The 24,813-nt window shown below is 26.2% G+C and overlaps 1 long non-coding RNA gene across 2 annotated transcripts in view; it reads right to left on the bottom strand.

Annotated features, from left to right (window-relative positions):
- The window catches only part of LOC111042304, a 72,923-nt gene that overhangs the window by 14,167 nt on the left and 33,943 nt on the right, over positions 1 to 24,813 (bottom strand). Inside the window, exon 3 of one of the 2 annotated variants that reach the window (XR_002605424.1) lies at positions 9,724 to 9,765. The exons of the other annotated variant lie outside the window; for it this stretch is intronic. This is a non-coding gene — a long non-coding RNA (uncharacterized LOC111042304). The remainder of the gene's footprint in view (positions 1 to 9,723; positions 9,766 to 24,813) is intronic. 2 annotated transcript variants of the gene reach the window in all.

Consider the following 24,813-nt stretch of genomic DNA (forward strand, 5'->3'; position numbering starts at 1 on the left):
GGTATATTATGACAGCTGTTCAGCAACTCAACACAAGAGTATACATAAATATTAAATATACCTATATTTGTAATTTATTTAAACACTGTGCTAAATTGAATTCACCATATCATATTACCATGACCGATTGTTGATTATAAAAATACCGGCGCTTGAAACAAAAAGGAAATATTTTTTTCTTAACTGAATTGATTCTTCCACCGATCCACTGATAAATCGATCGTAAAGGAAAGGACTAGTTATCAAAGTGCAAGTATCAAAGCACATCCGGTAAAAGTTATATATTTTTATATCACTCGAAAATTTGATTTCGTTCTTTGCACACAATAAGGCCATCAAAATCGAATAACTCAATAATAAAACATGTCGGCCGCAGGCAATTTTTATACGTGATTGAAAAAAAAATGAGAAAAAATCGTAAACAAATTTACTACCCTGTCCAGTGAAAGTCAATTTATCGAATTTATTTTCAGTTCTTGCATCCTCATGACCCTGATAAAATAGCGTAATTTTATCTCCATAGATCATTCCGCAGCAGAATAAAAAAAATAACAAAATTACCTTCCAAACTATGAATTGTTGTTTCCCCTGACCTCCCAGTTTAGTGATAGAACAGTGTCAAATACAATGTTTTTTTATTAAGAAAAAATATTTTTGTATCAAACATATCAAATTGTATTTTTTCATTACACTGGAAAAAATATTCAGACATTTCAAAGTCGTACAGAACATGTTCATAATTTATGAATATTTGAAAACACTGTATTCGTAGTGTAGATCAAGATCACATTCTATTATATGATATAATATCCAAAAATAAGTACTTTAAAGTAAAACTTTCAAGTTTTATTTAATTATAAAATACATTTAAATAAGGTGTTATCATATTACATCAACATGAACAATTTATAGCTGTACCTGCATTAAAATCACGTAGTATCTATGATTGTCTCTAAATTGTACAATACGAAAACTGAAAAGGTATGAAACGTATAAAATATGTCAACTGTTTATGTTAAATAAAAATATGGGACAGGGTAGGATATATTATTATTTATTATTAACAATTTATGCAATTCAACGACCTCCAGATGGATACTTTTTAGGTTAATGAATATATTTCGTGAGGTCCATAGATTTGTACTGGTATAATAATATATGAAAATTTGATTTAAATATTATTTTATGAATTTGATACAAAAAAGTCATCTATCTATATGAGATTAAACTACTTTATAAAATCATGACTCATGACTATAATTTATCATACAGATTAAGTTAAAGATTTTTGTATTTTTTAAATTATTATAAAATGTTAATGTTATAAAATGCATTTTTAATCTAAATGTCATACCAAACTATAGAACTAGGTATAAACAATAATTATAGGAACTCGATTAGAATAGTTTTTTCTTTTTTTTTTTTTGAAACATTACACTTTTTGATTAATAATTACTCTGGAAATATTTGTGAATAAGTGCTTGGTAGATAATATTATGTATACGTATCATAAACAAATCTAATTAAAAGAAAAAATTTTATAGATTTGCCTAAAAGAACAAAACTGAGTAACGTTGAAAGTAGTAAAAAAAAAGTTTGTATGACATCAAGTTAATGGGAAAAATTTTTATCTTGGTTAAATTTTATACGTTTTTTGAAAGTACATGGCATTATGCAAATAAGATTTCATATAACAATATATCACACTAAGTTTAAAGTTATATGAATTTGCGTAAAATATAAAACAGTTTTTTTTCCGAAGAAAAAAAAAGATCAACGAAAAATATTGTATAATAGACCACATAAACATTCTTAGGGGCTTACACCTACCGGCCACGAATTGGTGTATGTTATGTGCTAACATACTATTACCCCTTTGTGTGATACAGCATGAAACCTTATAAAGTTATAACGAATCCTACGAATATAAGCTTTTGTTGCAACTTTTGTGTTTTAAACTCTACGACTATGAAGTTGAAAAATACCATCGTATATTGTTCGTTTTTATGAGTTAAGTAATAAAAAAAAATTTTTAAATGCACTTCCGAAATGAGTATTTTTTAATCAACAGAGAGTCAATAATAGCATATTGTTTTCTTTTGGTGATTCATATTTTTGTGTCCCCGTTGTAATGTATATAACTTTAAAATTCTTAAAAAAATTTCAGAACATTACGTCGTTCAATAGATTAAAAAAAATGTAAATGTCTTTGCAACAATATTCTTCCAAAACCAAAAAACATATCATAGAGTAAGTAAAATATTATACAATTTTGTTTTTTATTTAAGAATATTAATTAGTTTATAAAATAAAAACCTACAGTCAAGTAATATTAAAACTATTTTTATACAGTTTTCCATTAGCGTCTTAATGGTTTTATCTTTTAACACTATATGAAAGCAAATATATTTTTTATAAAAACAGACACAAAATTAGGGTCTAACAATTATTTCTCTCATTTCACAAAAAAAAAAAAAAAATACGAACATAATACCATATTTATAATTAAATTTGAGTTTAATGATTAACTAAATATTTAAAAATATTAAATTACATTTCTAGTACAATATAATCGCCACATTAATTTTACGAGACAGAATTGTCTGCTTTTCTTGAAAGACAAAAAATTATTCCCATGAACAAATATTTATGGCAATTGAATAATAAGGTGATGGCTATTATTTTTTAGACATAAAATCACACAAAAATAAATTTTTAACCTAACCCAAATGGGTTTGACTTAAATCAAATTGTTCGTTGTTGCATATTATAAAAGTCTCCGAAATCGCTAACAACGCTTAATATTATTTTGCTGGAACCCTTTAATGCAAATAGCGATCGAATTATTACCAGAAGGTGAGATTGATTTGAAGCGTTAGTTTCGTATAGTACGTATATGGCAACATCGTACGTAAAGTGATTTTTAAATATAAATTTATAACGAAAATAGTGGGAAATTACAATACTGCTCTCTTCGATGCATACCTACCGATTTATTTTTAAAATACCGTTAGTTAATCAATTTTTACTTCATTTAATTGAATTAGAAAACCAATAATTTAACTTAGTCATGATTTTTATTATAATACTAAAAATAATTAAAACAAGTACAACATGTATTACATTTATATATCTGGCTAAATTGTTTAGGTAGTATATATTACTAGAAAACTAGTAAAAAATCGACAGGACACAAATAGGTACCGTGATTAAACAGACTTAACTCTCATCAACATCTTCATCAATATACGTTATAAGCAAGTGGTGCACAACGATTAAAATAATATTTCTGATATTAAATATATATATATATATATCGCAGAGTTCCGGTATTTTTTTCTCGCGCTCAAAGAAACTACTGATAAAATCTCAAACTTTTCCGCTCTGAAGTACAATCAAGATTCTATTTACAATCGACAAATATATTAAGATAAAACTATTTAAACATTTTTACTACTCGAAAAGAGTCAATAGAAAAATACCATCGTCCATCAACTACTCTATGCAATAATTTTATAGTTAAGATGGGAAATCGGTCGTTTTAAATTTGATGATATTACTCAGTTTTTATTTATGACTTTTTTAGACATATATTATCATATATTACATCACGTAATATAATATCGACTGACAACAATTTAAAAACTTTTCCCAGTTCCTTTTCAAAAATATTAATAAATCGTATACATTTATTTGAATTTAATAAGTAATAATCTGTAAATTGTAATATACAATGTATATCTTAAAATATTCATTATGTACTATTTCATGTAAACCTATTTAATTGATTAATGTTCTTTGTAATGGATCTCATTTGAGCTGGAATCAATTGGAATGTCTTTAATGTTTATGGCCTTATGGAGGTCTGGTAAAGATAGGAAAGGATAAACAGCATTCTTCAAGTAACCACACAAATAATAACTTATCAGTGTTAAAACTGGAAAACTAAGTGAACAATATATTGCCATATTGGCTTCTTCTTCAAATTCATTACTATGAGAAACCTTAACTAACGTTTCACGATTTCTCCGAGTTATTTCAACCATTTGAATAAGGTATTTGAATAATTAAAAATAAATATAAATACCATTAAATATATGGTTATTTTGTATTTAAATAATCAAAACAATTTTCGGAAAACTGTGATTAAAAACCACCTTTGTATTAATATTTTTAGGATAAAGAGCATGAAAAAAATCACAAAAACCAAGTAATATATTGATGGACTTTTTAATCAAATAACTTTTAAAATTGTATGATGTAATTTATTTTTAATATTAAATTAGATGATATCAATTGTAAACATTTCTTACTATTTTTGTAGATAGTTTAATAATAACAGTTCAACCTTCTTATAATAATTAGTAACTAATAAATATATAGACAAAAATAACTATCTAGTATTAGTAAAATCTAAATTTCTTCAATACTTAAAAGATTATACTTTATTGAAAAAAAATATTTTTAAGAATGAATACTATATTATGATAGGCCCAACAGTTTAAATAAAGATTACTATTGAACAAACGAATTTGATCATCAAAAAATTAGATATACGTATTTTTTATAAAAGATGGATATTTTTAAGAATTATATCACGTTTAGCTTATAATCATTTTTCCATTACCCACTATGGAATTCTGAGAATTTACAAGACATGTAATAGCATTACCTATCAAATAACTCATTTTACTTTACAAACAAAAATATGATAAAACATTATAATTTAGTTTTTATAAGTTTAATTTTATGACACAAAATTCATTTAGTAATTTAATAAAAAGCCTACCTCACTGTTTTATAAAAAACGTTAAGTATCCTAATATAATTTGAAATTTAAATTCAGCACAGTCCTAATAATCATAATAATTCTTAGATGTTTCTTATTATTTATGATTCAAAGCTGAAGTAAAGATTTAAAAATATATTTGAACCATAATACGACGGGATTTCGTGGATAATTTGATTTGACACACGGTAAAATAAAGTTCCTGGTAATATCCACCTGCATGCATGAAGCTCTGTCATTCGGTTGAAAACTGATTTACAATGTTTACATAAAATACGTATAAAAACCAATTGCCAATTTTGGGACCCATATATAGACACGAGAAGGACTGATTGGCACGAGTATTCGGTTGGCATGTTTCAATGACACCAATTTTCCCGGCGTTTTCCTCTATTTTCTTACCACCAACGAAACAACACTCATCAATCATATGTGTACGATTTTAGACCTTTACATCGTCGGTTATATTTCATTTTTAACGGAACCAAAGACGGCGGAAAAATCTTATTTATGTTATAACAAAAAAGATTTGATTGCCGTCAGAGCATAAGTGTCCATACATCATAGATAATAGATTAAAAAATACAAACATTCCAAAATTATCTAACATCGAAATTAAAAATAAGTAATATTATAATATTAACTTTAACTATTGTGAACAGTGATAAATAAAGAGCTTATTCTATTGAAACATGTATTATCTACTAGTATAATACATAAGTAGGTGCCTATTATTAAAAAAAATGTAATATTATTATGTTAGTATAATTCATAATAATATTACCTTTTAACCTTAATCTAAATAAAATTATATTATATATTAATACAAAATAACATTGTACAAAACTTGTTCGTATTATAAATAAAAATGCTTGAATAAAATAATACAATTTGATAGTCTTGCGGTTTTTAATATATATAGAATAATTTCCAATCATATCATAACGGAATAATCCAGTGGCTTATAAACTTTTGGGTAGGTATTATAAGAATACATAAAAAATTATCTTTACAAACGTAATGACATATAAAGTAGTATCCGAGTTACTAGTACGAACGTTTCTCAATTTTAGATTAAAGCCTCCTATAATGCAGTCGTGCAAGTCATGACTTCGGTTTTGTTATACACAGAAGGAAACGAGCGGAGAACTACATAAAGTGTGAGAAGATTAGGGAACCCTGGAATTTATTTCACATAATAATCCAGTATCGTCTTTACCGAACATATAATTATAAAAAGCCAGTGGTTAGTTTATTGAAGTAAATATTATCCGTCTAAACAGATTTGCTTGATTAATATACTTAGAGGATATAATTCATATATTAAAATACTAGAAAACAATGGAGTAGGCATTGTAAGGACTTCCTACTTAAGGTATGATCAATGCGACAATGTTTCAGGTTAAAGTGTACAACTGACGAATCTTAATGATTTTTCTTAGAATTATCGAGAACAATGCAAACAGCACAGTTATGATCCACACTTTAACACAAATCTTAAGTAGAAACAGCAAAAGGTCTTTTGAGTAGAGAGACAATTTAAATACGATAGTTTCTGGCTATTAAATTCAGAAATCCCAGTGTTCAAATGGTTTTGGGAGATAAATTCTCAATATTATGACTCAAATACGGTTAGAATAAATATTATGCAAATTTATTAAGTTTATATCTTACAAACAAAACTACTAAGTTAACTTCGGTTAGTCAATTAACAAAAAAACAAAACTGTTATTATATACCTACCTCGCGCACGTATTATACTTAGAGCATCATTTGCCTGTTTGAATAACAATATAAGTTAAAAGCCGTCATATTATATTAACCGAATAATTAATTAAGTTAAAAATGATACGTACAATCAATTCTTTAATGGTTATAAGCTTATAACTTATAATTTATGTAAAACTAAAGTTACTTTTCATTTTAATTCAGACTTCTATTTACACTCGTTTATACTAACGCAGTGGTGGCCAAAATACGGCCCTCGGACCAACTCCGGCCGGCCATCATTTAGGATCTGGACCTCGAAAGAACTATAATATTTTAATTTACGAAAAAAAAAAAATACAGTATACATTCTTCATATTTAATCCCGTATCGCCATACCGTAACGTTTTTGTTGTTACAATGTCATTTAATAATGTAAATAGCATTATCGTATCTTATAATCTTATTTTCATACGATCACGGTGGCTGTAGAATCTACAGTATAGATAATATTGGTCGAGCAACGAGTACAGTAATTATTCGCCTGCCGCCACATAATTTTTGGAAATGTAAGCCGATATAATTTTTTTTTTCATTTGTAGTATTCATTAAGTTAAGTATTAAAGAAAGTCATTAAAATTATTGAGTACAATAAAAACGTCGTTAAATATGAAATTATATACCAATACCTAAAATTCTGATGACTAAAGTAAAGTTTTTTTTTTACGGCCCGAGGTAAAAAAAGTACTAACGTATCTAAAATCCTGTTATAAATGGTTGTTTTTTTTCAAATATTAAAAAATATTTGTATAGGTACTCATTACATTTACGACTAGTATTATATTACACTGATATGTGTCAGAATCGAAGGTTAAAATTGTAACGTTATACCAAATAATGTTGTTGCAAAATATGCATGTTTATTAAACCAAGACCGAATTCCTATTAATGATGTATTTTAATATACCTGTACATAGCCGTCCTGTGTGGTTAAGGGATTCCAAGAACTTCCGTGGCATCTAAACAAGGTTCTAAACTCGAAATGTGGTTAACTGTTCTAGGGCCGGTCAGGAGGTTGTTATGACTACAGCTGCTATCCAGTGTAACGGGTCGACGAGTTGGACGGCCGAGTCCGACAGACCGAATGACACGTCGTTTCACGTCTCGTCGCCCGAACAGCATTTAACCGTTTTTAATAGACAGTAAAGGCTGTAAAGTTTGGTACTATTATCATCATCATCGCTATTAAGTTTATTAGTGCGGACGTATAGTTTTTGAAGGTTTCCCAGCAAAACGAAACTTGACGATTTGTCTTGGTACGTGGTTAGAAGTTAGAACTAGGCTTGTATTCAGGTCAATTTTTCTCAAGTCACCAGCTGCACAACATTACTGTTCTATTATTGTTCCATAATATCTATGTTACTTTTTCACTTTTTTTTCCCTTATAATACATAATAAATTATTTCGTCAACGATTGTGAAAAATAATTAGTTTATTTTACCTAATTTCCATTGTATGCAATTTTTACCACTAAAACAATGTAATTAATTTCAAATCGTGTATTCATACAAATAAATACGAACAATATAATGGGATTATAGAATTATGACTATATTAAATGACAACACGCATTTTAAATCTTAACATAAACTATTTTATTGCATAGTCAATTTAAAAATAAACGCAATTTATTTTGTTGTGATTATGTAAACAATATGGTTTAATCACGATGTATAAAAATATTTGTAAGCATATTATATAATAACTTCAAATTTATCGTAATGATTAATCAAGTTAAATAAGAAGTAACTCATCAGCACATTACAATTGAATCACTGGGCCTAACTTTTTTCAGCGCTTAAAGGCGAGAGTTCGTAAACAATTTACGGGCTGTATATTTACATTAATATGCATATAAGCATTTAACATATAACATATAATGTACCAGCTAATCTAGAATTTAATTGTATCATTTCCCATCACTTAATCCTAAAAATATCTTTAGTGTTGTAATATTTGAGTTTACAATAATATTAAATAGTTTAGTACTCATTAATCCAGAATGATTTAGTAAATATAATATTTAATTATTGCCATCGGTTTTAAACGTAGATTATTATTATAAAATTAACTTAATGTGCCGATTTAAATAAGAGAAAAAAGAATAATGTTAAAACGATTCCACGTAAAAACTATAGAACAATTTATTTCCATTATCAGTTATGTTATCATTATTATTAAAAAACTGTAGATAAGTTTGTAAAAGTTGTAAATTGTTTGCAGCTGAAGAAATCTAAAAAAAAATGTATGAGATTACTAATTTATTCATCATAATACAACAACAACAAATGCAACTAATGAAAATCAATTTCACAATTTAAAATAAAAATTGTATTGAAAAACAGTAAATAGGTCTATTAAATACAATCCATTTTTAATTTGAGCTGTCATTACCTACATTTTTTTTTTGTATTTTCTTTCCCTATATTTTTGTAAACACACGAATCGTGCAACGTGTTCAGGGAGATAAGGTTTAACTTATTCGTTGGAATTGGGAGTAGCTTCGTTTACACTAGGATACTTTAATATTATACGAAGAAAAACAAACCCAGATCTTAGATTAAATAGTTTTCAAATTCCACTTTAATATAATACCTATAATATCCTAAAAAAATAAATATTGAAAATATTTGAAATGTACCAAGTTATATTAATAATTGAATATTATACAGCACGTATCTTTCTATGCATTATTACACACGCTTGTGTTTAATTAATGTAAAGCGAAACAAAATATGTATTTTTTGATTAAATAAAAAAGTATAAAATGATTTTCTCTTTTTTATATAGAACAATATAAAAATTATAAAAAAATTTTATGAAATGACAAATACATTTTCCAAAATTTCAAAAATATTTGATTTAATGTTTATAATATATACATACTGCCATACTGGTAGGTAATAAATAATAATAATTTAGTACATAGTTACGCATCGTATTTTTTGTGCTTTCACTATTATAATATTAAATAGACTAATAAGTATGTACCTATATTGCCTATACAAGTCGCCGTCTTACTACTATAACGGTTAAACAGGAGTTGGCCAAAATTCAGATATCAGTTGGTAGTTTTCAAAAAATCGTATTATTTCCTTTACCAAGGCACACACATTTATGTATTATTGTAAATTTGTTACATGATCTTATTAAGTTGTAGTACATACCAGTTTTAGGTGGAACTTGCCTTATTCAAGGATTAAACAAACCTAAAACAAAATAGCTTATGTCAATAAACTATTCTAAATAATTGATGAATGTGCTATTTCCTTATATTATAGTACCTATCTATCTACCAACATAAATAGGTAAGTATTCAATTGAAACATCAGTTTTTATTTCAAAAGTCTGGGATCGTTACGATCACAACTTAAAAATTAAATTTTTTTTTATCAATTGCTCTACCTTATTACTGTTTTGATAATTAACATAATATTAACAAAATATTCTTTTGCCACACAACAATTAAAAAAAAGCAAGAGGCTAAATACAAGTACTATACGACCGTTATATAAATACAAGGTAACGTACGTTTCCCCAGCCCCGACATCAAAAAAATTCTGAGTTTGGTCAAACAAATACAAACAAATGACGTACTAAATGTTGGGAAAAAAAATTTGGAAAAATTGATACGTGGGGGGCTGGGGAAACGTACGTTACAAGGTATTCTATTTTATTGCAGATCAGGTTTGACAGTCCTCTAATAAATTGTGTTGAAAATATTTTCAATATTTGTCTAATAAGGATTAAAAAGATACTAATAGGAACTTTGAGATCGTAAAATATCTGATAAGTGATATTTTTTAAAAAGGTACGGAGTTTAAAAATAACACAGAAATCGGCAATGGAACCTTTACCTTTAAACCATGAATTTAAGTTTTCGGAAATAAAACAATATCGAGATGTTCACGGTATAGTAATACGTTCTTTATATTATATTACTAAATAATGCTTAATATTAAGTTATTAAGAAAGTAGTTTTATTTAAAAATGTATTATATTATTTTCGTAGGCAGACTTTTATTTATTTATTGTTTACTAATTTCAAATAAGTTCATCATTAACAATTTTTAAATCGTTTTGTAGACGACTAATTCGACGATTCTAATAAAGATGAAAAAAAAAATTATAAAGGAAATATAGATATTGATAAATCAAAAAAAAAACATTTACAAGTGGTTTCTCAATATTAAATTAAACTGTTGCTCCATAACAGCATTTTTGTTAAAAAAAATAAAAACGTCTTGAATGCTATGCATAGTCGAAGTTATTAAATTAAAATATGTTCGTATATAAAGATGATTTTTATTTGTGCGAAAAAAATTATTAGTATGCCACTAATAACGTAAACGCCAACTTGACGTTTTTTATACTAAAAATACATTTAACGTACAATTAATGTAAAACATTATCAATATTCAAAATCCAAATAGATACATATTTGAAGACAGTTAAACTAAAAAATAAAGCTTTTATCGCCAAAGGATTTCCCAACTCTCATGGGAAAAAAATAGGTAAGACGATCAATGATTGGACTGAAGTCGTCACGTCCACGTCAAGATATACCATTTATTAGAGTTTAAATTTTAAAAAAATAGGTAATAATTCAAACGTGATTACATTTAAGTCAAATTATAAAATTGTAACTTAAAAGTATAAAATATAATACTGTTATTATCTATAAGTAGTATGCTTATTAGTTAATAGTTCTAGATTTACATCACTACTGGAGAAGACATATATAATATGCACATTATAACTATAGGTTGGGTTATACAGTATTTAATATACCAATTATTCTTGGTTACATAAACAAATACTAAACATTTGATGAATCAAAAGTGAGTCCTTAAATATGATATTTGGTGGCCCACAATTGGCCCCTTAAATTTATGTAAACCATTGAATGAATACATTTTTTACTATACCCGACTTGGGCATATCATTTCCGTTTAAAAATATATTGTAACATATTCCATAAAAGGTGGTAGGTATGCAAATGTTTACACCCTGGCTAATTAAAACAATCACTGTGTGGCTGGGTATAATATGATAATATGCTAACATATCATGTATATTTTAGGGTATGTACAATGTACGGTTATGTACTCAAATTAGTATACATATAGTAATTAGTGAACACTGTATACAGCTTAATCTGATTAAAAGAAATCGCATTAAAATGGAATAATTTTTCGATCTCAAAAAATGTGATCTAATGCGATTTATTTATATATGATTTGAATAAATAGGGAAACAACTGCAATTATTGCAAACAATTTTTCGCTAGCCTCATAATATATATATATATACATTTTTTATGTACACGCACTCAGGCATCACAATATACGTTTCGTATAAAACTGTTCGATGGATATTAATTCATTTCATTCGCTAACCCTCTGCCTAAAGTTTTCTCACCATATGTAAAAGCAAACCCGCAATACGCCAATACCTTGCAGACTACGTATAATATTTATATTGAGATTTCAGGTTGAAGCTGCGAAAATAATATCGATGGCAAACGAATAGAAAAGTTTTAAAAGAGTTGTTGCAATCGTAATATGTTCCCGACAGATGGTGTACCGATGATTGAGAGCTGCATGTATTTGCAATTTTTACTACGAACCTCGACGCTTTGTAAAGTTTTTAAAAGCACGTAGTGTTCTTTTAGAAGTCGGGTGATCGTTTATTTTCAAGTCGGCTAAGAAAATGTATTTTGTATGATTGCGAAAGGAAGACAAATAATATTACCGAGGTACGTACGACTGAAAGGAGGAAATGAAAAATAAAACGACGATGCAATAACGTCCAGGCGTACATTTTGGGTGCTTTATTTTTTTTTAATTTCATTTATTTACGTAAACGTTCTAAAGACCCTCTAAAATGTCATCATATAATATATTTCCAAGCATGGCCAAGTTCATATTTTATAAGCAATGAATATGAAACAAAACATAAACGTTACAACGTTTTAGTTAATTCATAATAATATATGAGAATCGATCAGAAAGGAATGTTTAAACAACTATTTTTTAGGATATGTATTTATATTTATTTTAACAATTAGTTTTAATCTGTAAATAGTGAAAAACATAATATTAGTTTATGCAGAAAAAAAAAATTATATTTAGTTATAAACTATGCGCAACAATGAATCAAATAATTGAATATGTAATTGAGTGGGTTATAACAATTTCATGGTAATTGATAATTAATATAGAAGAGTAAAAAAAAAAAATAGTATTTATTTAATAATGTACGTTGATTTTTGAACACACCATTGGTAATGTTTTTAATGTTTATTGTGAGGTAGGACAAGAATTTTTTGATGTAAACATTTTGTGGTAAAGTATTAGATTTAAGATAATAATAGTTTAATGTTAATTTATAATTTTATAAGTATGTTTTTATGATTTAAAATGTATGAATAATAAATAATAATTATACAGTTGAAATTCCAAAATAAATTTAAGCAGTTTCATTATTATTACTGATATTAATGTGTTTCTTGTTAAAAACGTTTAAACGTATGACATCTAAATATCATCTAAGACTTATGTGCCACTGTTATAAGGAATAACACTGGAAATAATTGATCTTAATCGTAATTATTGTTCATTATTTGTTAAGACATTAACGAATGAATAGTTGTTTGAAACGTGATGTTTAAACTCACATATATAACTTCATGTTGTTAGAAACTATATATTTCCTATTTTGACGTCTAACTTGGCAAGTGTATTTAAACAAAAACCTTGACATGTTCACATGCTTTGGTTTCCATCTATTATTCTCAGTGGACATTTTATATCACATGTGATTTCGCCATCGATGGTGTTTAATACATTTTTTTAGTACTCCCGAAATTGGGTAATTCATAGATTTTACTTAATTAAATATTATTTATACACCACCATATGTTTTCTAAAAAATTTAATTGTAAGCGTTTCTAATAATTAATAACTAATTGCATGAAATACTTTTCCAAAATTCATTTTCTGAGTGCTACACGTATATTCTCATCAACTAAGCAACTCTAAAGCAACTGCATACAACTCTCATATATAACTTATTTTCTCTGATAAGCGTCAACACTTTTTGGGCATCCTTTCTTATTTTTTTTTCTAGCTTAATTATTGAGGTAATCGTTAAACATTTTATCTTAAATTACACGCATTTTCTGAATGATGGATCTTTTTTATCTATGTGGTTTTCTTTTGATTCAATAGATGATACGTTTTTGGTCCTCGGTTTCTTGAGATACGCTTGATGTATTTAAAATCACATCAATTTTTAAACCATACTTATAACGCTTCGTGAGGTGTAATTTATTTAACTGAATAATGGCTTGATAGACGCAGGTCTTCAATCCAGTACAGAAATATGAGTTTTATCGACATGCGTCCTGCGTGTATACGTGTGTAATTGTATAGAACAGCGTTTCTCAAAGTGTGGGTCGCGACCCACTGGTGGGTCGTCAGTCAATTTTTGGTGGGTCGGGAACATTTTTTTGAATTTTATAGATTCCAAGAAATTTGTGTTAGGTACCTCATTATAAAAAGTACATTTTAATTATATTAATTATATTTGTATTCATATTAATTATAAACCTATAAAAAACCAAATACCTAATAAAAATGTATACGTATTTATATAATACAAAATTTGTTTTTCACAAATTGTTGAAAAGTGAAACAATGTGGGTCACGGTATTAAAAAGATTGAGAACTACTGGTAAGTATAGAATATTATGTTATAATTATACTTTTATAATATTATATTCAACGACTTCTTTCTTTTCAAGCTACATTTCAAATGTCTATTCTTAGTCATTCCAAATACAACTTTAGTTTCAAACTAAAAAAATTAAGGAAATATTATTTTATAGCTTAAATTAATATTTATGGTAAAAGTCCTGTTAATCAAATGAAAATAACTACCTTATATTAAAAGAGATGGCAACAGTTCCATTTGGATTTTAATCTAGATGTTAAAAATTACTTATATTGTCTTTATATTGGAACATATTTTTAATTAGCTGTGATTAACTAGTGTGAGTTAATCGCTTCAACCTCTACATCGGAAGTAGTTTCTGATAGAAAATTAAATTTAAGTAGCTAGTTTATCATTCACACATTTTTTTTTGTGGGGGGGGGGGTTGATCAAAAATTAAAAATGTCTTTGCTTATTTTGATAATTGAGTAGGTGAGAGTGGGGTGGAAACTAGGTTTGGTAAACTATAATATAAGCTACATTTATTTTTGACAAAATGAATTTTGTTATGATTCAAGAACGAACAACTATTGAGACTTTCATAAAATGTGTACACATTTGAAAAATATTTATATTAATTTTTAACTATTATTTATTCCACTAACCTAACTACACAGTTATTTTCTATCAAATTTTAATTTATTAACAATAATTTATTATTCAGTATTGTATAACACAAGTGATGAAAAAAAAAATTCAACCCGCAGTCATATTAATATAAATTTATAATTTAGTGTAAGATTAACTAAGAAATACACGGAACAGAGATTATTTTAATTCACAATCGTACTTTTTATTTAACATTTTTTTTTATTTAATAATAACCCTTTTTAATGCGTTACAGTGTTATAACATAAGTTTTAAGAAAAATGAATGATTTTCAGTAGATACATTTTTTATAATAATAATGTTGCTTAAATGAAATCGGCCAATATAGTTTGCTGAAGGAAGGAGATGATGTTGGGTAATAGCAAGTTTGGTCAGAGGCTTTCGAATATGTCTTCAGAAAATATATTACGGATCCTGGCATTGCTGTATGTGTTGCACTAATTTAACATTATAACACGTATAAAAACTAATTAAACTACTACCAATTCACTCATTTTTCTATCAATCGGATTGCATGAAAATGTCATTGAAAAAAGCTACTACAATAATAATAATAAAGTATAAATATTCAAAACAATCATAAAATGTATACGTCATATAGTAATTATTCTTTGAATCTAAAAACAAATATAATACCCCTTTAATCACACATAGGTTTAATATAGGTAAATATACCAAAGTTCAAAATAGAATGAAAAAATGCTTTTATCAAATACCTATATACAAAATTAACAATTTTCATTCAAGTACTGAAATAAATGTTATTCGATATTTATTTAAATTAAAACTAAAAAAGAATATCAATACCTTTCTTTTTAATTTATAAATAGTATAAATGTCTTTTAAATTAAAATCAAATAAATTAATTTTGCTCTAGTTTCTAAACAACAATTAAAACTATAAAATAAAATAAATATTTAACTCTGTATTTGTATAGACCATTGCAAAAAATGCAAATACAAACAAAAAATATTAAAGTTAAATGTCGATTGCACGGACGATTATATCAATAATTGTTTAAATCTATATATTAGAGTTTACAATTTTTTTCGCTCAAAAGTGGTTTTTAGAAAAACTGGAACTCAGGCAAATTAACCATCTAATCATCGAATTATTATCTTTTCGGCGTGTACTTATTTTGTTATACAGATTTAAGTGTATTTGTTATTTACTCGTAGACGTTCTGCATTATAGTTTATATATAAACATTAAACATAGAATAAATTGCAGGCCAAAGTTATTACAAAGTGTACGATTTTACAGACAACTTCTCTATTATTCTGCGAAACAACGACGCACAATCAAATAATATTACTGACGTAGTGTGTATTGTACAAGTAAAGTTCGGGTAAATAGCATGTCTTGAAAGAAATCCGTCGAAAGTATATAACATGCGACATATCATATAATAATGTATATGTTGTTACCTATCTATTGTTTGATCAAAATATTAGTATTGGTTCTCGGCAGACACTAGCAAACAATAGAATTTAAATGTCGTGTCGTTTCCGGAAGACGTTCCAAATGCACTTGCCGTGTATTTTATTTGACTGTTTGAACACATCCGCTGCTGACAACTCCACTACCTACACGTCATGGCAGAGAATTCCACTGCATGCATTTACTTAGAGTTTATGAATTGAGTAGGTACACCGATATCGATACATCATACGACAATATTTTGAAATTTTGTATTGTTATCAACAATAATAATAACATGTGTTAGATCGAGGAAATGATTAAAGATAGTTCATTTATAAATTAATATGCGCAAAAACTTCAACAACTTTAAATTTATTAACTTTGTCAAATATTGAAAAAAAATGCTTTAGGAAACTTTAATATCATGCTAAAAATTTTATTTTATTCGAACATTTAATTTAAATAGTATACAATTAAAATGAACGTTTAATATATTATATGTGTTCAATTGTTCTTAATATCTAGTATATTATTGTACTATGATACATTTTACTATTGTAATTTAGAACAAATATTTATTTTAGTTTCACTGTGATGTAATTAATTTTAATATGTCAAAATATGAAAAATAAAATAAAATTTAAATAACGTGGTCATAGAATCACAAATATGTAGTATTAGGTACTTGTATCTTAGTTATTACTTTCAACACAAATTCGTAACAAAAATTATTTATAGGATGTTACCTGATATAGTAGTATAATAATAATAAATAATAGTAGTATTACTAATTACTTTCTATCATTTAATTTTACACTTCCATTTCATCAGAGTTACAATAGTACTTTCAGTAAATTGTATATTTAAAATATCATGGCTTCCATTTTTGTCTTATTAACTAGTGGACTGCAGAGCAATGTAAGACAAATTACTGTATACGGTTGGTCGGAACAATTTATCTGGATTTGACAAACCTTGTTCGTTGATCGGTAAACGAGGGGGTATTAGAATAATATAATAAACTCAACTAATAGTATTTTGAATTTGTGTTATTTTATTCGTAAATGTCAATAGCTATTGTAAATCATAATTTATTTCTTTGACTATCACAATATGTACTATAGCTTATAATATATGAAAATTATTGAGATTTATCATTTTTATGAATGTATGTTACTTGGCTATGTCACTGACATGCCACGCTGTTACAGTAATGACCATAGGTACCATGTATGAATTCAACTGCTAGTGTACGTATAGTCGATGTTAGATCAAACGAGATAAAATTATGTATGATGGGTTAATTAACGAACAAAATTAATATTAGGATAAAGCAACGAGTTGGTAAAATATTTTTGATGATGTTGCGTCCATATATTACATGTTGTTATATAATAATAGTCTAAAAGATATAGCCAATGATGTGTAATTTATATAGGGAAGATTGAATGCAGAACTTCCGAGAAGGTACAGCTACTAAAATAATGTTTAATTGAAGAGTTTCATAAACAATGTAATAGTATAAATATGATAATATTGTAATTTATAACGTATATATCTTGTACTATTATCAGCTCAAAACTTTTGAATACATCAAAAACACCAACGGTAATTTTACTTATAAAAAAACGAATTAAAATACCATAATTTAATATGTCCGAATAAATAAATGTTTGACTCTTATACAGAGAGATTCATTAACCATACTCGCCCCCAAATTTTTCAATAAATTTATGTAAGTTTTGATTTTTTGAATTTTAAAAAATACTCAAAAACCATCATGTTTTTACACTCTTGAGATTTTTTTGTAATACTTATAAATTGGAGATGTAAACCTCGAATTTTTCAAATGGGAACCTCACGTTTTCAATTGTGTATCTTACTTAGTAGATAATTTTTTTGATAACGAACATAATTCAACATTTTAACTAGTAGTTTTACTGTTAATAAAATATTTTTTATATAATAGCCATAAAAATAGTTTTACAAAAATATAAAATTGGGGTAATGAATCTAATACCTACCCGGGTCTTATACTTGGGGCATTTTCATAAATTATAAATATTTATAAAATATTTGTATAAATTACTAGCCTAACCCGAATATAGATCTATTTTCCTTAGTATACAAAGTTAAATAACTCAAAAATTACTGGTATGAATATTGATAGGTACGTCAACATTTTCCGAAAGAATATCCATTAAATATTTATAGTAAAAAGAAGGGTTGTCATGTGAAAAACTGTTTATATATCCAAAGTACACCCCTTAAATAGTATAAAAGGTCTCAAGAATTTGAAAATATAATCTTTAAGTATATTTAAAAATTATAAACATTAAATGAAACACTTTAATCATTAATATAAGATTCCTTTTTTGATTTAAATTTAGTATTTTTTTTTATAATAGTAAGTATAACTTCAGAATACTTAGTTATTTGATAACAATTTTACTTCAATGATTGCGTTGACTATCAAAATTAAATGAAAATGAATGCAATAGACTTCAACATTTTTTACATACATTTCATTTGACACACTAATAGGACACAATCATTTCTTCAGAAATGTATTTATGGATTTCAGCAATTATAGAGAATTGTTTACTTATTAATCAACTATTTATTTTACGTATATAAAATAAAAATTATATTGATCATCAATTAAACATTCCGTATATTTCTTACAAACAATATGGAATGTACTACTTTCATTATATCATCACATACAAATTATTACAGAATTAATAAACCTTGAATTATTTTTAAGTAATAAATTAAAATAAAAGATTAATACAAATAATCATCGACAAATGTAATACATAATTTGTGTGGTTTCTAAAATTCAACACATATCTTAAATATAGTTCACGAATGTGGATTATTTATAGATTTATCTACTTTTATTATTATTTTTAATTTGCTTGGTATAATTTTTTTTTTAATTTAGAAAGTTGGTTTAATCGTATTAAGAATTCAAATGAGTTAATTGAAGGTTGTAATAGAATTTTAAATAATTCCTGGAAAATAAAAACTCTTTCTTTAATTTAAAAATAATGTATTAGCAAGATTTTTTTTTAACATTGAACAATACAATTTCAATTAATTATTCTTTACAACAATGGCATTTTTTGTTTTAAATAATAACTATTTATTTAATTATATTTTAATTAAAAACAAAATAGAATACAAATGTTTTATACTTGTATGTAAAAAATGAATTGGCTTTTATTTTAAAATGTAAACATAATATTACTTAAAATATTGTTTTCAATAAAAAATTAATCTAGATATTTAAAAACCACATAAAATTGTCAGAACTATGTACTTGTTCCTATACATTCTTAGCGGTAGGTATTTATTTACTTAGGAAAGATAATTTATTAATATAATGTTATGTAAAAATAATTCTAAAATGTTAGTTAATTTTAGTTAAACATGTATAATTATAATTTAGTTAAGAATATTATAGCAATTTTCTGTTTTTTTTAAAATCATTATATTATCATTTTAATTATAGGTCCATATTGTTTGTTACAGACAAGCATTTTGTGTACACTTCATCTTGTCGAAGGTTCAAATGCTCCAATATTGTGAAAACATAATAAGGAAGTACTGTCTTAAAGTTTCTCTATTGAAACTCCAAATACCACTAAAGCCTGCCCTCGTTATAATAAATAGTTCGTTTTTTTATTTTACCACAATTTAAGAAATTTATCCCATAAAATGTATGAAAATAAACATTTTTATATCCATTAAATACTAATAAAATAATTACAAGCCTATTTACTAATTTTGAATTTAAATCACATTATTCAACTGATTTGTGGTAAATCTATATGTTTATAAAATATTATGAATTAAATAATATAAAATAAAAATTACATATTCTATTAGAATATATATAGTATTTAATATATATATATACTCGATTCTAAGTATAGAGTATAGGTTTACAATAAAAATTCAATGTATTAACAATACTATCAAAGCTATTTACAATGCTAGTAAATGAAATACGTTTGTTATAAATAACAATAAAATAAGATTATTATTAATTCATAATTATTTTTAATAGTAATTGAACTTTTTTTTGTTTCGATAGAACTTTTAAAAATATCGGTTTTTGTTTATATATAATTTAATAATATATATATTTATAATAAATTATAAATAGATTCTAGATCACAAAAAATCAGAACGATTATTTTATATTTTTAATACACAAAGAAAATAGATACCTAGTAAAACAATAAAAATAAGAAATATTGTTCTATTAAATTGTGTAATATTTGTATTATTTTAAAACGCATATATTATACAATAGAACTATATGTCACATAACATCTTACGTGTATTTCATTTATATACATTTTAAGGGTACAGTATTCAGTATCTTCCACTTCCAAATCATGAAAGTTTTAAGTTATTTTAGAATTAACGGCTGACAAAACTAAGCTAGCTAGAGTGTCATTATGATAACCACATCTCAAATGACAAAAAGGGATATAATACAAATTTTAAAAAAGAAAAAACTTTATGTATAAGTTCCACACAATAATTTTAATTCTAAAATCGAACACTGATCACATAATAATAATGTTTAAATATATTAACTACAGAATTATGAATAAAAAATATTATTTATTTTAATATAATATCAACCGTTATAAAAATAATATTATGAACCTAATAATAATAGTATAATTTTTTTTTTTTAATTAAATTATTACCAACATCTGGCAATTCTTGAAGTAAGGTCGACTCATGAGAAACAAAAAATAACATAGGAAATCTGCGCATGCTTCAGTAAAATGAGCAATAATGAGATAAGCAATTTTTTTGTTTAAAATAAACTAACAAATATGTATTATGATGGGACCGGCTATCCAGTGACTGTACCACAGGTTTTTTGTGATGTTTATACATACCTAGTATATATTTATATTATTTTAGTTTAGCAGTTCTCTGCGATATTTTCTTTTTAATCAATGATTATTTATAGGTTTTGTTTTTGATGAAATGTATGATACTAGCGTGTTTGTATGAGTTTGTAGTTCTGAACTAAATTGTGTGTAGTGTTCGGTGCCCAATCGGTACATAACTGATTCGATTTTAAATTCGGCAGAGTGGTGGATGGGAATTGGATACAAACCAAGGTGCATTAGTTATCATGCTTAGAGTGATGAATTGAAATGCTTCTATGGTACGAACTTGAACAGTCCCATATTTATACAGATACCTAATAAATAAAAGGAACATTATATACCTAGTTAAATGCAGTATATTAAAGTCAAAGCTTTGAAAAAAAACCCATCAAAACTATTTTTAAATATATATATATATATTTGTATGTATTATATATTATACGTGAAGTAGACTCTTATGAGATTTGAAAGTCTATACCTAAATTTGTTTGAAACTTTTCGTATAGAATGTCTGCATAAGAAATGAGAGAATATGGCTTTAAGAATTCCAACGAATGATAAAAGTATTGTTAAGTGAAAACAATAGTGTCTTTGGCGCAAATGGAAATCGTTATATGTATTTTTCACCAAAATATAGACAATATGAGTTAGCCAGTTTACAACTAAATCTAAACCTGAACTCGAAAAATGTAATTATATATTATGACCCTTGTCATCAAAGCCATGTTCAAAAATAAAAAATTTAATTATTTCATAATAAATAAAAATGTACCGTGGTACTTTACTTGCTTTGTACATTTATAATAAGTGCATTAATGGTGTTCATCATCATTAAAATCAGATGAATACAATATTGTTACTATTATTATTAATAAAAATAATAAATTAAATTTACAATAATTATAATATTCATTTTTTTCTTCTATGTCTTTTGTCTTCATATTTTCTTTAATCATATTCATCTAACTTTATTTTAAACATACTTAGAGGATATTTTTCCTTCAATTTAAAACTCGTTCACTTATTTTCAATCTGTTTGAAAACAAACTTTTTAAATTATATTTTTATTGCTTAAACATAATATTGAAAACAAACTCAAATTAATGTTTTTGAATAAAATGTGATCCGCGGTGAAGAAATAATTTAATAAACACATTTAAGATTTAATATAGTTTCTACCAATCGAAAAAAATGAATATTTCATTACTTGTCTATTAAACGATAATAATTATAATTCAATTGTAATTTAATGGTGGGTGTAGTGTGGGCAAACATCATATTATATCCTCAGTCTTTGAATTGTTTAAACATACCTAGCCTAGAGAACGTTAAAAATCAAGATGGAGATACGTTTTGTTAACGACCGTATAAGTGAAATGCTTTAGGGGTGGAGGTGTAATGTAATAATATGTGTATTGATTAAGTTGTTAATTAATTTACAGCTCGCAATGTCTATCATGACATTTTGAATGAAACCACGGTAATGTGAATTCGGAGCTTACGATCAAACAACGGCGAATTTTCTCTCGGCCTCCGGATAGCATGGTTATGGATGAGCGAGAGGAGCTTATCTGTACATTTCATGCATCGCCTGGCTTTTCTCTTGGCCGTTTTCTATTAAATGCGCAAACACACTCGCCCAGTCATTATTATGATTATTATTATTATTATTATTATTATGATTATTATTATTATTCTAATACGATGCCAACACACCCCCGCGCCGTCGTAGTGTAAACTCGAAAACAACCGCGGTGTGGTTAGGTGGGTACCTACGGGAGGCGTGAGCAGGAGGGTCGACGAGGAGAAGATCCGAGGTGCCCGAAAATCAAACCGCAACTAAACAATGAGCCGACCCGAGGATTGTGTTTCCGTGGGCAAATCGTTCGGAAAAGCTGAAAAAGCCGAACGAGCCACTTATTTTAAACACACACACACAAATATATACAATATGCACCGCCGTGGACGTACGTTTAGGTACCTATAACGATCGTTTCCCATTGTTCGTGCACACACGCAGTTTAACATAATATAATAATCTATAAGCGATATTTTTTTTTCAAAAACATCTAGGAAAACTATGACGATCGTTGCCCACGTCCTTGCAAAAATCAGAACTAGTCAAAAACCACGTGGCGCTGTCAATTGACATTTTTTTTGCGTCCTAGATTTAAAATAAATTATATTTGTATTATCATAGTATTACATCATACTCGGTGGTGAAATATTAAACACAGGGGGATTCTTTTAACAATAAATACTACCTCGAGTATTAACTTTTTTTTAAAAAAAAATTAATTGAAAATGTTCAAATACGTACATGTAAATTTATATTTTTTTTTTGGTGTTCTTAAAATTGTTTACAAAAAAAAAAAAAAACTGTAAATAAAAATAAGAATACAAATAAAATATACAGGTTTCCATGTATTTAAAAATATTCTTCAAAAACAATTTTAAAACTGCTATAGTATGCATTAGGTGTCGGTGTACCTAGTAATTGATTATGTCACAACAAATATTATAATGTATGTGTACAATAATTGTACACATACAAATTATTTGAAGTCAATAATACATCAAACATACGAAAAATGATTCTGGTACAAGTGGTACACCATGTTCTATCATTCCACAAACTGTAAAAAGTATATTTTTTGATATTTCTATCAAATAAATTGTTTTTACTATTAGTACTGTGGTAGATTGATTTAATTTTTGCAGAAAATATTGTAGTTATTACATAATTAATATTTAACTGTTAGAATAGTATATTATTATATAATTTATTATTGTTGTTAATTTTTAAACCATTATAACCGTATCATAGAACATCGTGAAGAGACATTAGCTTAGAATTATTCAAATATTTTGAAAAATGCCAAATATAATAATATACTTAAAAATATACTACATTTTCAAGCATTTGACAGAGCAAGTATTTTTTTTAAAGACAACTATAGACAAAAAAACTAAAAAAAAATCAAAATGTCCATAAATAGCACAAAAAGAACACATCTTAATATTTTGAAAATTATTCCATGTTTATAAAAAATAATTTAAGTATTTGGTGAAAATGTCAAGTATCTACGTACAGTTATATGATTTTAAATAATTAAATAAAAATAAGAAAATCTTAGATTTTAAAATGTAAAATTAAGAAGATTTTGTCAGAAATTGGTTTTGCTTAAAAATTCCTATTTTTTCCAATTATTAGAAAAATAACAGAGAATTTTTTACTTCTGACCCTTCAAAGTACCAATACTATATTCTTTTTCCTACCAGAAAACATTTTGGATATTGAAATTGAAAACCTTAGCCTATTTTCTGCACCAAAAGGCGACGACCAAAACGATCAAAGCACATAATTGCATAATCAAATCGCACCGGGCAGAATCTAAAAGTATATAGTTTTTGAAATAATGAGCGTTAATTAAACTGTTGAAATAATCGCACGATATAACATACTTAGTATATATGATACGTATGCGTCATGCGAGTATATTATGCATAAGTTTCAAAAAGGGT

Source organism: Myzus persicae, unplaced genomic scaffold (assembly GCF_001856785.1).
Source record: "Myzus persicae strain clone G006 unplaced genomic scaffold, MPER_G0061.0, whole genome shotgun sequence".
NCBI lineage: Eukaryota > Metazoa > Arthropoda > Insecta > Hemiptera > Aphididae > Myzus > Myzus persicae.